The sequence below is a fragment of the Triticum urartu genome, chromosome 1 (genome assembly GCF_003073215.2).
Source record: "Triticum urartu cultivar G1812 chromosome 1, Tu2.1, whole genome shotgun sequence".
NCBI classification, from domain to species: domain Eukaryota; kingdom Viridiplantae; phylum Streptophyta; class Magnoliopsida; order Poales; family Poaceae; genus Triticum; species Triticum urartu.
Window position 1 is genome coordinate 107,651,757 of NC_053022.1, and position 12,571 is coordinate 107,664,327.

Consider the following 12,571-nt stretch of genomic DNA (forward strand, 5'->3'; position numbering starts at 1 on the left):
TTACTTTGTGGCGGAATGACAGGGCAGGTTGAGACCACCTAGGAGAGAGGTGGGCCTGGCCCTGGTCGGCGTCCGTGGTTATTTCAAAATAACACGCTTAACGAGATCTTGGTATTTGATCTGAGTCTGGCTACTGGCCTATACGCACTAACCATCTACGCGGGGACAGTTATGGGCACTCGATGTCGTAGTATCAGCCGAAGCCTTCGTGATGTCAGCGATTGAGCGGCGCGCGCCAGGTTGGACCGCGTAACGCAACTTCCTTTGTAATGGAGGTTGCTAGGTCTGCTCTTCGGCTGCGTACGCAACGTGCAGGTGTGTAATGGGCGATGGGCCCAGACCCCTGCGCCATAGGATTTAGACCGGCGTGCTGACCTCTCTGTTGTGCCTAGGTAGGGCTGCGACGTGTTGATCTTCCGAGGTCGGGCATGACCCAGGAAAGTGTGTCCGACCAAATGGGATCGAGCGTGTTGGGAAATGTGGTGCACGCCTGCAGGGAAGTTAATCTATTCGAATAGCCGTGTCCCTCGGTAAAAGGACAACCCGGAGTTGTACCTTGACCTTATGACAACTAGAACCGGATACTTAATAAAACACACCCTTCCAAGTGCCAGATACAATCGGTGATCGCTCTCTCAAAGGGCGACGAAGGGAGGATCATCGGTTAGGATTATGCTATGCGATGATACTTGGTGAACTTACCATCTACTCTCTTCTCCTGCTGCAAGATGGAGGTTACCAGAAGCGTAGTCTTTGATAGGACTAGCTATCCCCCTCTTATTCCAGCATTCTGCAGTTCAGTCCACATATGATAGCCTTTTCCATTTGATACCAATGCATACATATGTAGTGTAGCTCCTTGCTTGCGAGTACTTTGGATGAGTACTAACGGTTGCTTTGCTCCCCCTTTTCCCCCTTTCTATACTCGATTGCTGCGACCAAACGTTGGAGCCCAGGAGCCAGACGCCACCGTCGACGACTACTACTACTACTCGGGAGGTGCCTACTACTACGTGCAGCCCGCTGACGACGACCAGGAGTAGTTTAGGAGGATCCCAGGCAGGAGGCCTGCGCCTCTTTCGATCGGTATCCCAGTTTGTGCTAGCCTTCTTAAGGTAAACTTGTTTAACTTATGTCTGTACTCAGATATTGTTGCTTCCGCTGACTCTTGTGTATTCGAGCTTATGTATTCGAGCCCTCGAGGCCCCTGGCTTGTAATATAAAGCTTGTATTATTTTCATTTGTGTCTAGAGTTGTATTGTGATATCTTCCCATGAGTCCTTGATCTTGATCATACACATTTGCGTGTATGATTAGTGGACGATGGAATCGAGGGCGTCACACCTGCAATTAGAAAGTCCAAATAGCTTACGCTAAAAAGAAGGTAAACATAGGCGACACAGTAAAAAAGAAGGTAAACATATGTGACACAATAAAGCCTGGTTTGATGAACTCTATCACACACTTTGTGGTGTTTGATGAATAAAGCTACCCCTGAAAAAGTGACACAATAAAATGTATTTAATACATGATGAACATTTCTTAGAAATAGTGGTCAATTACATCATATAATTTGGTTCTGTACAAAAGAAAGTTTCCTATTTTGTGTATATATCCTAAACACCACCCCTTGCGATGAACTCTTTATCTTTGTCCACAAATTTGGTTATTCCCCATCCAGCATGTCAGTTGCAGTCTCCTGAAGCATAGGAACAACATAAGTTAAAACAATCTGGTCAAACATACACTAAGAATATACTCATGGGCATTATCGACAGATTAACCAAAGTTATAGTCCTTTTCTAAAAAAGACCAAAGTTATAGTGCAACAGGTTCTATGTGAAGTCAAGTTACCATGCGGTTTTTACGAACCAATGGAAAAAATGTGAAACACTGACGCAAGAATTAACCTGAGAAGGTCATTCTTCAAGCTGACTCCTAGCAAAACATGATGCATCTAAGTGAAGCTGCCTAGAGATTTCTTATATGTCCCTTGCTCTCTACTACAACAGATAGTTGGAATGGCATATAAGATAAGTGTGAGGTACTGATAGAAGCTCACTCTCAAAAGGCACATTCAGTATGTGTACGGAATGATATAGAGGCGTTATTAATTAAGTAACCTGAATAAGTTGTTGCATATTTCTTCTAGGGACAACTATTTACATATTTCTTCTATATCCATTGCTCTCTGATGTAACGATTAGAATGACAAACAAAGTAATTCTTAGGCATTGATATTACTGACTTACTTGTTCGCAGGAGTATACTGAAATCGAGAGCATAAAGGTAATATGTTATAGCATATATTTGTACTGTAAGTAACAAAAGAATAGTCTCTTTCCTTTTTTCAACATAACAGTCTACTTATCCGATGCACTTGGACTAACATGAACATAAGAAAACACCAAGGACTAATCATTTGGAAGGCAGCATGGCTGAGTCCTACACATGTCTAGTCAAGCCCTCTTGCCAAGCTGGAGAGTTTCTTACAAATGCGGAAATATCCATAAGATTGCATCTCTCCTGTTCTACTCAAATAATATTTTGTATATATCAGAGGTTTCAAAAGCTAGGTACCCGTTAACTCCTATTGTGTTTGTTTGTATATATATCATTGGTCTGTTTTATTCTAGAGCCTTACTAACCAAATAAAGATCAAATTTTTGAAGTAAATTCTATGCCTAGAAACCAAATAAGAACTACACTGAAAATATTTATGAATTACTACAACTATTCAGACCATTTTAGACTACTTTATTATGAGACTGTAATCAAGAATAATGAATGTAGGTGATATGATATCTTGTTCGAATACTAAAATAAATAAGGACAGACAGGTAATGGATTTGACCAACAAAACCAAATACTTCTAGATCTGTACGAACTTCTAAAGAATTGATCAAATCTTAAAAGTTAGAAAGGCTAAGCAGATAGAGTAATGATATGCTACAGGAATAAGCAAGCATGTCCACTGACCATACATAGTAGCTAATTAGCGATGATGCACTCAATGCGAACTGGTGTTTCCATGCCTATCAGGATAAATGTATTATTTTTTCTGCAAGGATAAACATGGAAGTGGAGTGAGCAAGCACACCGAAAAGAGTTTTCATGACTTAAAAATAATAAACAGAATATGGAAATCAGTGTTTTGAAACATAGAATTTTGGAGCTGCACAAAAGATGCAGCTGAAGAGGAGGACACCCCTAAATGGAAACATCGAGCTAAAAAATTAAGCTAGCAAACCAGTCTGACCTATTATATATCCCACATGGATAGTAGCACCTACATATTGAAGCAACAAAATTGACAAAAAATCCCCATATATGAACATCACAATCTGTGGGCATTAATTAAACACAAATTAAACCTAAAAGAAGAAATCAAATGATAATCTACAACATTAACACATGGGTGATAACATCAAGAAAACAATGATTATGTTCACACGAGAGAAATATCACCTTGTTCTTCTTCACCAAATTCTTCTGCTGGATTATTCCTCCTCTTATTTCTCAGATCGGCCGACATCAAATCAGAGGATGGAGCGCCTAACAGAGCAGAGCAGGGAAAATCTTTAGGTCTAGTAAAACATTAGCCAAGCGAGTACACAAATTCTTGTTCATTACCTTGAGGAATATGAGATCCAAAAATAATACACTGCGATAAGGTGACCATTATGACAATGTCCATGGACCTTTTTTTGGCGAGTAAATCGGGAGCTCTTTATTCAACATCGACAGCACCAGCAGAATCTGCTAGGAGGCTGGTTACAAGAAAACTAGGAGTACATTGAAGCCAACACTCCGTAACATCTAATGTGCTCGCTTGCTTTGCACAGAGATGAGCGGAGACGTTGCCTGCCCTACCAATATGTTGAACTACAAAGGACTTAAAAGAAGGAACATGCTCCCCAATTTCTAACAAGATAGGCGCCACCACCGCACGGGATGTTTGGCGCGAATTCCAGAGATTCACAATCTCCAAATTGTCAGACTCAAGAACCACTTCTGCATAGCCTCTCAGACGAGCGATGATGACTCCGTCGCGAATGGCAAGAGCTTCAGCTATCAGCGGATCCGTGATCCCAGGGTAGGGTTTGCACCATGCCGCAAGAAAGGAAGACCGAGATCGAGCAACTCCCCCTGTCCCTCCCCTTCTTGCATCCATTGCAATACTTCCATCAATATTTATTTTGATCCAGCCCAACTCTGGTGGGCACCAGCCATGGCCCAGCAAAGTACGGGCATGCTCACGAGGCAGCTCCAGAACTGCTAGGGTTTCCCGCACCTTTCTCATGGATTGGCTAGGATTGAACGCAGCTTTGTCGTGGGTGATATTGTTCTGAGAGGTCCAAATCGTCCACATAACAGTCACTAGAGTCGCTCTTTCAGACTCTGAAAATATATCGTCACATAGGATATCCCTTGACCAGGTTAGCGGGTGCAGGGTCGGCCTTTTAACATTTAGCCACTCTGGTGTTGCATCCCAAAACTGTCTGGCGTGAGGGCACTCCAGTAGTGCGTGCATCATATCTTCGTTAGACTGAAGATATAATTTGCATGTGCTTACCATCGCAATATGGCGGTATTTCAGAGTGGCTTCGACGGGGAGAATGCCTTGCAACACCCGCCACCAGAAGACTCTCACTCTAGGAATGACTTTGAGCTTCCACAAACGAGACCACATCTGTTTATCTATCATTGAAGATTCGGTAGTCGTCCCTTCCTCTAGAGCAATATGCTCGTTGCGAGTCCTTAGAGCACGATACGCTGATTTTACAGTGTAGCAACCCGACCGTTCAAAAGCCCATGCCAACGAATCATCACCCCCTCCCTGCCTCAATGGAATGTTGAGAATAGCATCGGCATCTGGGGGTATGAAGTTCTCGCGCACCACATCCACCAGCCACGACCCATTGCTGGGGTCAATGAGGTCCGCCACAAAATTCACCTGAGCAGTACCAATTCTGCAGACCGGTGACATAGATATAGTGCCCGGAATCCACTTGTCATTCCATATAGAAATTGTAGTGCTATCTCCTATACGCTTAAGGAGACCAATCTGCAATGCGTCCCTCCCAGCAATGATAGCGCGCCAAGTTGAAGAGGAGAACTGAGGAGCTGTGGCTTGCATAAAATCACATGTAGGGTAATATCTTCCTTTGAGAACTCGAGCACATAGGGAATCAGGATTTGTCATCAATTGCCATCCGTGTTTCCCGAGTAGAGCCGTGTTAAACAGCTCGAGGTCCCGGAATCCCATCCCTCCTTTCGCCTTTGGCTTGGTTAAAGCGTCCCATGCTTTCCAGTGTAATGATCTGCGATCAAGGGAACTACTCCACCAATATTTAGCCGAGTAAGAGACAAGACTCTTACATACCTTCTTGGTTAGCTTAAAGCAACTCATACTGAACATGGGAATGGCCTGGGCAATTGCCTTAATCCGTACTTCCTGTCCAGCACAGGAAATCAGACGTTTTGATCCGCCTTGGAGTTTGTTTAGAATCCTCTCCCCAATATGATCGAACGTCCCACTTGTGATCCTACCCACAGCGGTGGGTAGACCCAGATAGCGCTCGCTAAAAGCTTCCACTGAAATATTCAGTGTTTGCTTTAGCAGCAACTTAGTCGGAGCCGGAGTGTTTGGACTAAAATAAATAGAGCTTTTTTCCTTGTTAACCGCTTGGCCCGAACCTTCCTCATATATTCTCAAAATCTCATTTAGTCTGTGAGCACTCTGCTCCTTTGCTTGCATAAAGATCAAACTGTCGTCCGCAAACAAGAGATGGTTGATCCATGGTGAGCGGTAGCTTACTCTTATACCTTTATCCACCTCCTGTCCACCGAAACAGTTCAATAATGATGTTAGTCCTTCCGCAAAAAGCAAGAAAAGGTACGGAGACATGGGACACCCCTGTCGTAAACCCCTCGACGGGGTAAAGAACGGAAGGAGCTCGCCATTGACACGGATGGAAAATCTGACAGAGGAGACGCACTTCATGACAAGGCGAACAAACTCCACTCCAAAACCAAGTTTGAGCATGACGGCCTGTAGATAGTGCCATTCGACCCGGTCGTAGGCTTTCATCATGTCTAGCTTGATTGCACAAACTGGATTACCCCCTTTTTCCTTCTTCTCATTGCATGCACGCTCTCATGTGCAATGAGGATATTATCGGTTATCAGCCAGCCGGGGACGAAGGCACTCTGTTCTGCACCCACAATCTGATCCAATCACTCACGAACTCGGTTAGCGATTGCTTTGGCAGCGATCTTATACAAAACCGGGCAGAGTGATATAGGGCGATATTGGGTAATTCTCTGTGGGAAACGTACCTTCGGGATAAGAGTTATAGACGTGTCGTTTAAGCCCGTTGGCAGTTCTCCCTCATTTAGGAAATCAAGCACTGCTGGAACAATATCATCCTTGAGCAGTTTCCAGTGGCGTTGATAAAAACCCGCTGTGAATCCGTTCACCCCTGGGGCCTTTGATGGGGCCATCTGAAAGGGAGCTCTATGAACATCCTCTTCCGTGTATGATTTTTCAAGATCAGTATTCATCAAAGGTGTCACCCGGGGAGTTATAACATCCAAAAGCTCTTGCATCTGATTGAAGCCTTGCGAAGTGTAGAGCTGCTTGTAGAAGCTCTAAACCTCATCGCGATCTTCTTCTAGAGTATCAAAAATTGTTCCATCAGCGCGGACGAGCTTCTCTATCTTGTTCACCCGTTTACGCTGAGCTGCCTGAGCATGGAAATAACCCGTGTTCTGATCTCCTTCCCGTAGCCACGGGACTCTCGATCTTTGTCGGAGCCAAATTTCTTCTTGATGCAGTGCAAGTTTCAGCTTCTTCGCAACTGCTTTCTCCTCATCTGTTGGCCCCCTTCTTGAAGCTTGACCATGCAGTCTAATCAGCTGCTTGCGTAGCTTTTTGATCTTGTGTGACAAACACCCAAACTCTCTCACCCCCATGCAGCAAGTGTACCTTGCAACGAGCTAAGGGCCTGAGCTATACCCTGCAAACCTGCTTGACCTGCACCTTTTTGCCATGAATCCAGGACTAGCTTGTCATAGTCTACATGCGTTTGCCACATGTCTTCATATCTGAAGGGTTTATGGCCTCTAGGTGTAGTCGACGTGAGGTTCTCTCGCAAGTCCGCGAGAACAAAACAATGATCAGATTCTGTTGTGACAATGTGTCTAATCCTTACATTTGAGAACATCTGCATGAATGCAGCATTTCCAAAAGCTCTATCAAGCCGGGCTCTCACATTTGACCGGCCTGACTGCACATTGTCCAACGTATATTCCGTTCCTAACCATCCTAGGTCAGAGAGCGCACACTCATCCATCGTTTCCCTAAACGCCTGCATTTGCCGTTTTGGTCGGGGGGTTCTGGAAAAGTGTTCCGAGCTGACAAGGGTCTCGTTAAAATCTCCAATGCACATCCAAGCTTCATGTTGGATTGCAAAAAGCGTTCTCAGAAATCTCCAGCTGTGGCATTGATCCTCCACTTTCGAAGCTCCGTAGAAACCAGTCACCCGCCACTGCTTAGTGGCATCGTACTTTTTCCGCACCATTATATCAATATGGCCGGCACTATAGTTTTTCAGTTCCACGTCCAGACTTGAGGTCTAGAACATACCAATGCCACCGCTGAGTCCCCTACTGCTTACCGCGAAGCAGCCCGAGAAACCAAGCAAGTTCTGTAGGCTTTCAACTAGTGTCGCTGAAATCTTCGTCTCCGCAACAAACAGGAGGTCGGGCCCTTCTTGCTTCACAATATTGCGAAGCTCGCGAACTGCCCCGGGGTTCCCAAGCCCCCGGCAGTTCTAGCTCAAGCAACTCATTAATCCAGGCGGGGCTGATTCGCAGCCGCCGCCGATCTATCCGAGCTCTAAGAGTTTGTGGGAGTGGGTTTCTTCTTCTTTGGATTTGGTTCTGTCCCATGGTCTACTCCCTCTCCCCCCAGCTTACTGCCTCCCGCTGTGAAAACCACCATAGCATGGGCGGCCACATCCTGTTGCACCTGCTCTTGAGTCTCAGCTGGTTGCAGGGCAATTTGTCTGTACACTTGTTTTTGCACTTGAGGTCCTCCCTTTCTCTTGTTTGTATGATTAATTTTCTTAGCCGGTGAGACAACCTCAGGGTAAGCATCCGCCTTCTCCTTCGCCTTACGAGCATCCTTGTTACTGCTTTGGCTTGATCGTTGCTGTTTTGACGAACTTTCATTAGACATTGCTTTCTTTTTCTCATCCGACACTCTCAGGCTAGTCTTGAAGGGTAGATCGCCGTTTTCATCCCGTGAGCCTGGCGTCGGGCATTGAAGATCAGAGTGTCCCAATCGACCACACGAGAAGTAGAAATTGGGGACGTTCTCATACTGGATATCATACCAGTCCCTACTCTTCCTCGCTGCGGAATCAATCAGGATCCATCTGCGCAACAACTTACGAACATCAATCGTAAGCCTAGCCCGCAAAAAACCACCAACAAGATCAAACTGGATTGCTGAGGCATCCCGATCGATCTTCTGTGCCACTGCCTTCCCCCTTGCTCTGTTCCTCAAATTGAAGGGAAGGTTCAGAACCCTAGCCCACATCTGGATCTTGTCAAATTGTAATTCTGACGGCTGCATGCACTCATTGAACTCAGTCAAGATCACGGCATGTTTGCTTACATGCCAGGGAGATCCCTCCCAAACGCGATCACGATCACATTGGGTCTCAAATTCTGCCATGAAGGTATTCTCTCCCACCGGGCGAAACACCAGACCTCTAGGGTTTCCCAGGTCGGGCACAAGGCATTAGAGATCATCTGGATATGCAACAAATTTCGGTTCAAGACCTTCCCCGCGATCGCCCAAACCTGCCTCGCCCCCTCATCAATATCATCCAGGACCAGCGGTGTCGCCTCCTCCTCCGTGAGATCAAGTTTCCCCATAGCTTCCTCCATACGCGCCCTCGCCGCTCTAGGCGAGAGAGCTTCCCTGCTACTCGACGACTCCGGGATCGCCATCCCGAGTCCTCCACTGTGCGCACCTCCGACGAGATCGATCGGCGGCCGCCGTTTTTCCACTCGAAACCCTAATCGCCACCCGGGGGTGCTCCTAGTTTTTCGGGGAACTTCACTGGTCCACGGCCTCCATGGACCTGCAAGCACCATTGAGTACAATCACAAAAAAAATCAAAAATACATAGAAGGAGCAGGGGGATAGGAGGCAGAGCAGGGGGAGGCGAAGCGAGGAGCAGGAAGAAGGAGCTCACGTGGGAAATTGCAACAAGGGAAGAGGTCGTTCAACGACGCATCCTGCATCCAATACATACAGAACAACAAGACATCATCTCAATAATACCTTTAATCTAAAAGAATAAATGGATAATACTGAAGAAATGAATGGAAGGAGAACAGAACTACAAAGCTTTTATTAATCGATGAGTAGCCTGGTTCACTTCCCAAATATAAATATGCAGAAATTGAGGGAGATGGACACCGATCAATTTGACATGTTGCACTTTCTGCCAAACTAAGAGACACAACTAGCCAATGTATTTTAGCTCCACTACACCAATCTGATTGTAAGTTGATCAAGGAGAAAGAATAGACAATATAAACCATGCCAACATCATCATAGCCCATGGTATATGCAGCACCTAAACCAGAGACAAAAGTAGGGCCTTAGCGCCAGAAAACACACACACCAAAATTATACCAAGCAAAAGAAAGCACATACCATCACTTGCAGAGGCAGCAGCATATGCAAAACTCATAAGAAATGCAAAGAAAGAAGCTAAGGAGCAGTGCATTACCAGAAGAAAGAAGCACAACCAGGACGCCTCCTTGTACTGGCGCATGGCCGTGGATGCCACGCAAGCGCGTAGGGCAGCTCGTCCCACTTGCGGGCGCTCATGTAGACCTCGGGGAGCTCGAGCACCTTGCGGAGTGATACGTCTCCAACGTATCTATAATTTTTGATTGCTCCATGCTATATTATCTACTGTTTTGGGCAATAGTGGGCTTTATTATCCACTTTTATATTATTTTTGGGACTAACCTATTAACCGGAGGCCCAGCCCAGATTTGCTGTTTTATGCCTATTTCAGTGTTTTGAAGAAAAGGAATATCAGACGGAGTCGAAACGGAACGAAATCAACTGGAGAAGTTATTTTTGGAAGGAAACACACCTGATGGACTTGGACCCCACGTCAAGGAAGGAACAAGGTGCTCACGAGGGCGGGGGGGCCCCCTAGGGCGTGCCCCCTGTCTCATGGGGCCCTCGTGGCTCCCCTGACGTACTTCTTCCGCCTATATAACTCCACGTACCCTAAAACTTCCAGAACGCAAGATAGATCAGGAGTTCCGCCGCTAGAAGCCTCCGTAGCCACCAAAAGTCAATCGGGACCCTGTTTCGGTACCCTGCCGGAGGGGGGAACCGTCACTGATGGCCATCTTCATCATCCCGGTGCTCTCCATGACGAGGAGGGAGTAGTTCTCCCTCGGGGATGAGGGTATGTACCAGTAGCTATGTGTTTGATCTCTCTCTCTCTCTCTCTCGTGTTCTTGATTTGGCACGATCTTAATGTATCACGAGCTTTGCTATTATAGTTGGATCTTATGTTTCTCCTCCCCCTCTTCTCTCTTGTAATGAATTGAGTTTCCCCTTTGAAGTAATCTTATCGGATTGAGTCTTTAAAGACTTGAGAACACTTGATGTATGTCTTGCCATGGATATCTGTGGTGACAATGGGATACCATGTGCCACTAGATGTATGTCTTGGTGACCAACTTGCGGGTTTCGTGACATTGGGAACCTATGCATAGGGGTTGGCACACGTTTTCGTCGTGATTCTCCGGTAGAAACTTTGGGGCACTCTTTGAGGTTCTATGTGTTGGTTGAATAGATGAATTTGAGATTGTGTGACGCATATCGTATAATCATACCCACGGATACTTGAGGTGACATTGGAGTATATAGGTGACATTAGGGTTTTGGTTGATTTGTGTCTTAAGGTGTTATTCTAGTACGAACTCTAGGGCTGTTTGTGACACTTATAGGAATAGCCCAACGGATTGATTGGAAAGAATAACTTTGAGGTGGTTTCGTACCCTACCATAATCTCTTCGTTCGTTCTCCGCTATTAGTGACTCTGGAGTGACTCTTTGTTGCATGTTGAGGGATAGTTATGTGATCCAATTATGTTAGTATTGTTGAGGGAACTTACACTAGCGAAAGTATGAACCCTAGGCCTTGTTTCCTATCATTGCAATACCGTTTATGCTCACTTTTATCACTTGCTACCTTGCTGTTTTTATATTTTCAGATTACAAAAACTATTATCTACTATCCATATTGCACTTGTATCACCATATCTTCGCCGAACTAGTGCACCTATACAATTTACCATTGTATTGGTTGTGTTGGGGACACAAGAGACTCTTTGTTATTTGGTTGCAGGGTTGCTTGAGAGAGACCATCTTCATCCTACGCCTCCTATGGATTGATAAACCTTAGGTCATCCACTTGAGGGAAATTTGCTACTGTCCTACAAACCTCTGCACTTGGAGGCCCAACAACGTCTACAAGAAGAAGGTTGTGTAGTAGACATCAAGCTCTTTTCTAGCGCCGTTGCCGGGGAGGTGAGTGCTTGAAGGTATATCTTTAGATCTTGCAATCGAGTCTTTTAGTTTCTTGTTTTATCACTAGTTTAGTTTATAAAAGAAAACTGTAAAAAAATGGAATTGAGTTTGTCTCATACGCTTCACCTTTTTAATATCTTTCGTGAGTATGATGGAAAGGATAATTGTGCTCAAGTGCTAGAAGAAGAAATCTATAAAATGTTTGGCACTAAATATTTGAATGATGAGCATGATTGCAATGTTGTTAGTACGAATTCTTTGAATATCCATGATACTAATGATGATTGCACTAGTTATGATGAAAATGCCTCCTATAAACATGTCAATTTTTGTGGAGTAGACTGGGTTTGCAAGTACACACCAAATAGGGAAGATAGATATTGCAAGAGGCATAAGTACTTAGAAACCAAATTGTTGCAAGAAGAGCTAGATGAATGTGCTAAAAAATTCAATATTTTTCGTGCCCCTTGTGAACTTTGTAATGAACATGGTCATTTAAAGCTCCAATGCTATTTGTTTCATGATCAAGCCGTGTCCAAACATTGTGATAATTTGATTTCCCTTGAGCATCATAAAGAGCTTAGCCTTCTTTTGGGTTATGAAGAAATGAAACGTATAACTGAGGGTATTCCAAAGTTTAATCTTGATAAAGTTCTTCATTTTGATCTAGAGAAGTTTTATATGTTTTGTGCAGTGAATTGCATTGAAAATCCTTATATTGCCAATTACATAAAGAAAAGAAAACAAATAGAGGGTGAAGAGAATACTAATGAAAGGGAAGAGACTTCCCAATATCCTCCTATTATTTCTTATGATGAATCAGGTAATGAGGAGGAGCCTCCTATTCAACCAATCTCATTAATAAGGAGCTCCAAAAAGAGGATTGAGCCCACACATGATGTGGTGAATAAGAAGAAAAGAAAAAGGA

The 12,571-nt window shown here is 44.6% G+C and overlaps 1 long non-coding RNA gene across 1 annotated transcript; it reads right to left on the reverse strand.

Moving 5' to 3' along the window:
* Positions 1-3,468: 3,468 nt before the first annotated feature.
* Positions 3,469-9,855, reverse strand: LOC125515498. Its single transcript, XR_007287046.1, has 3 exons — positions 9,816-9,855; positions 3,634-3,701; positions 3,469-3,555 (listed from the first exon to the last, which is right to left on the reverse strand). It is a non-coding gene; the product is annotated as an uncharacterized LOC125515498 (long non-coding RNA).
* Positions 9,856-12,571: the final 2,716 nt, after the last annotated feature.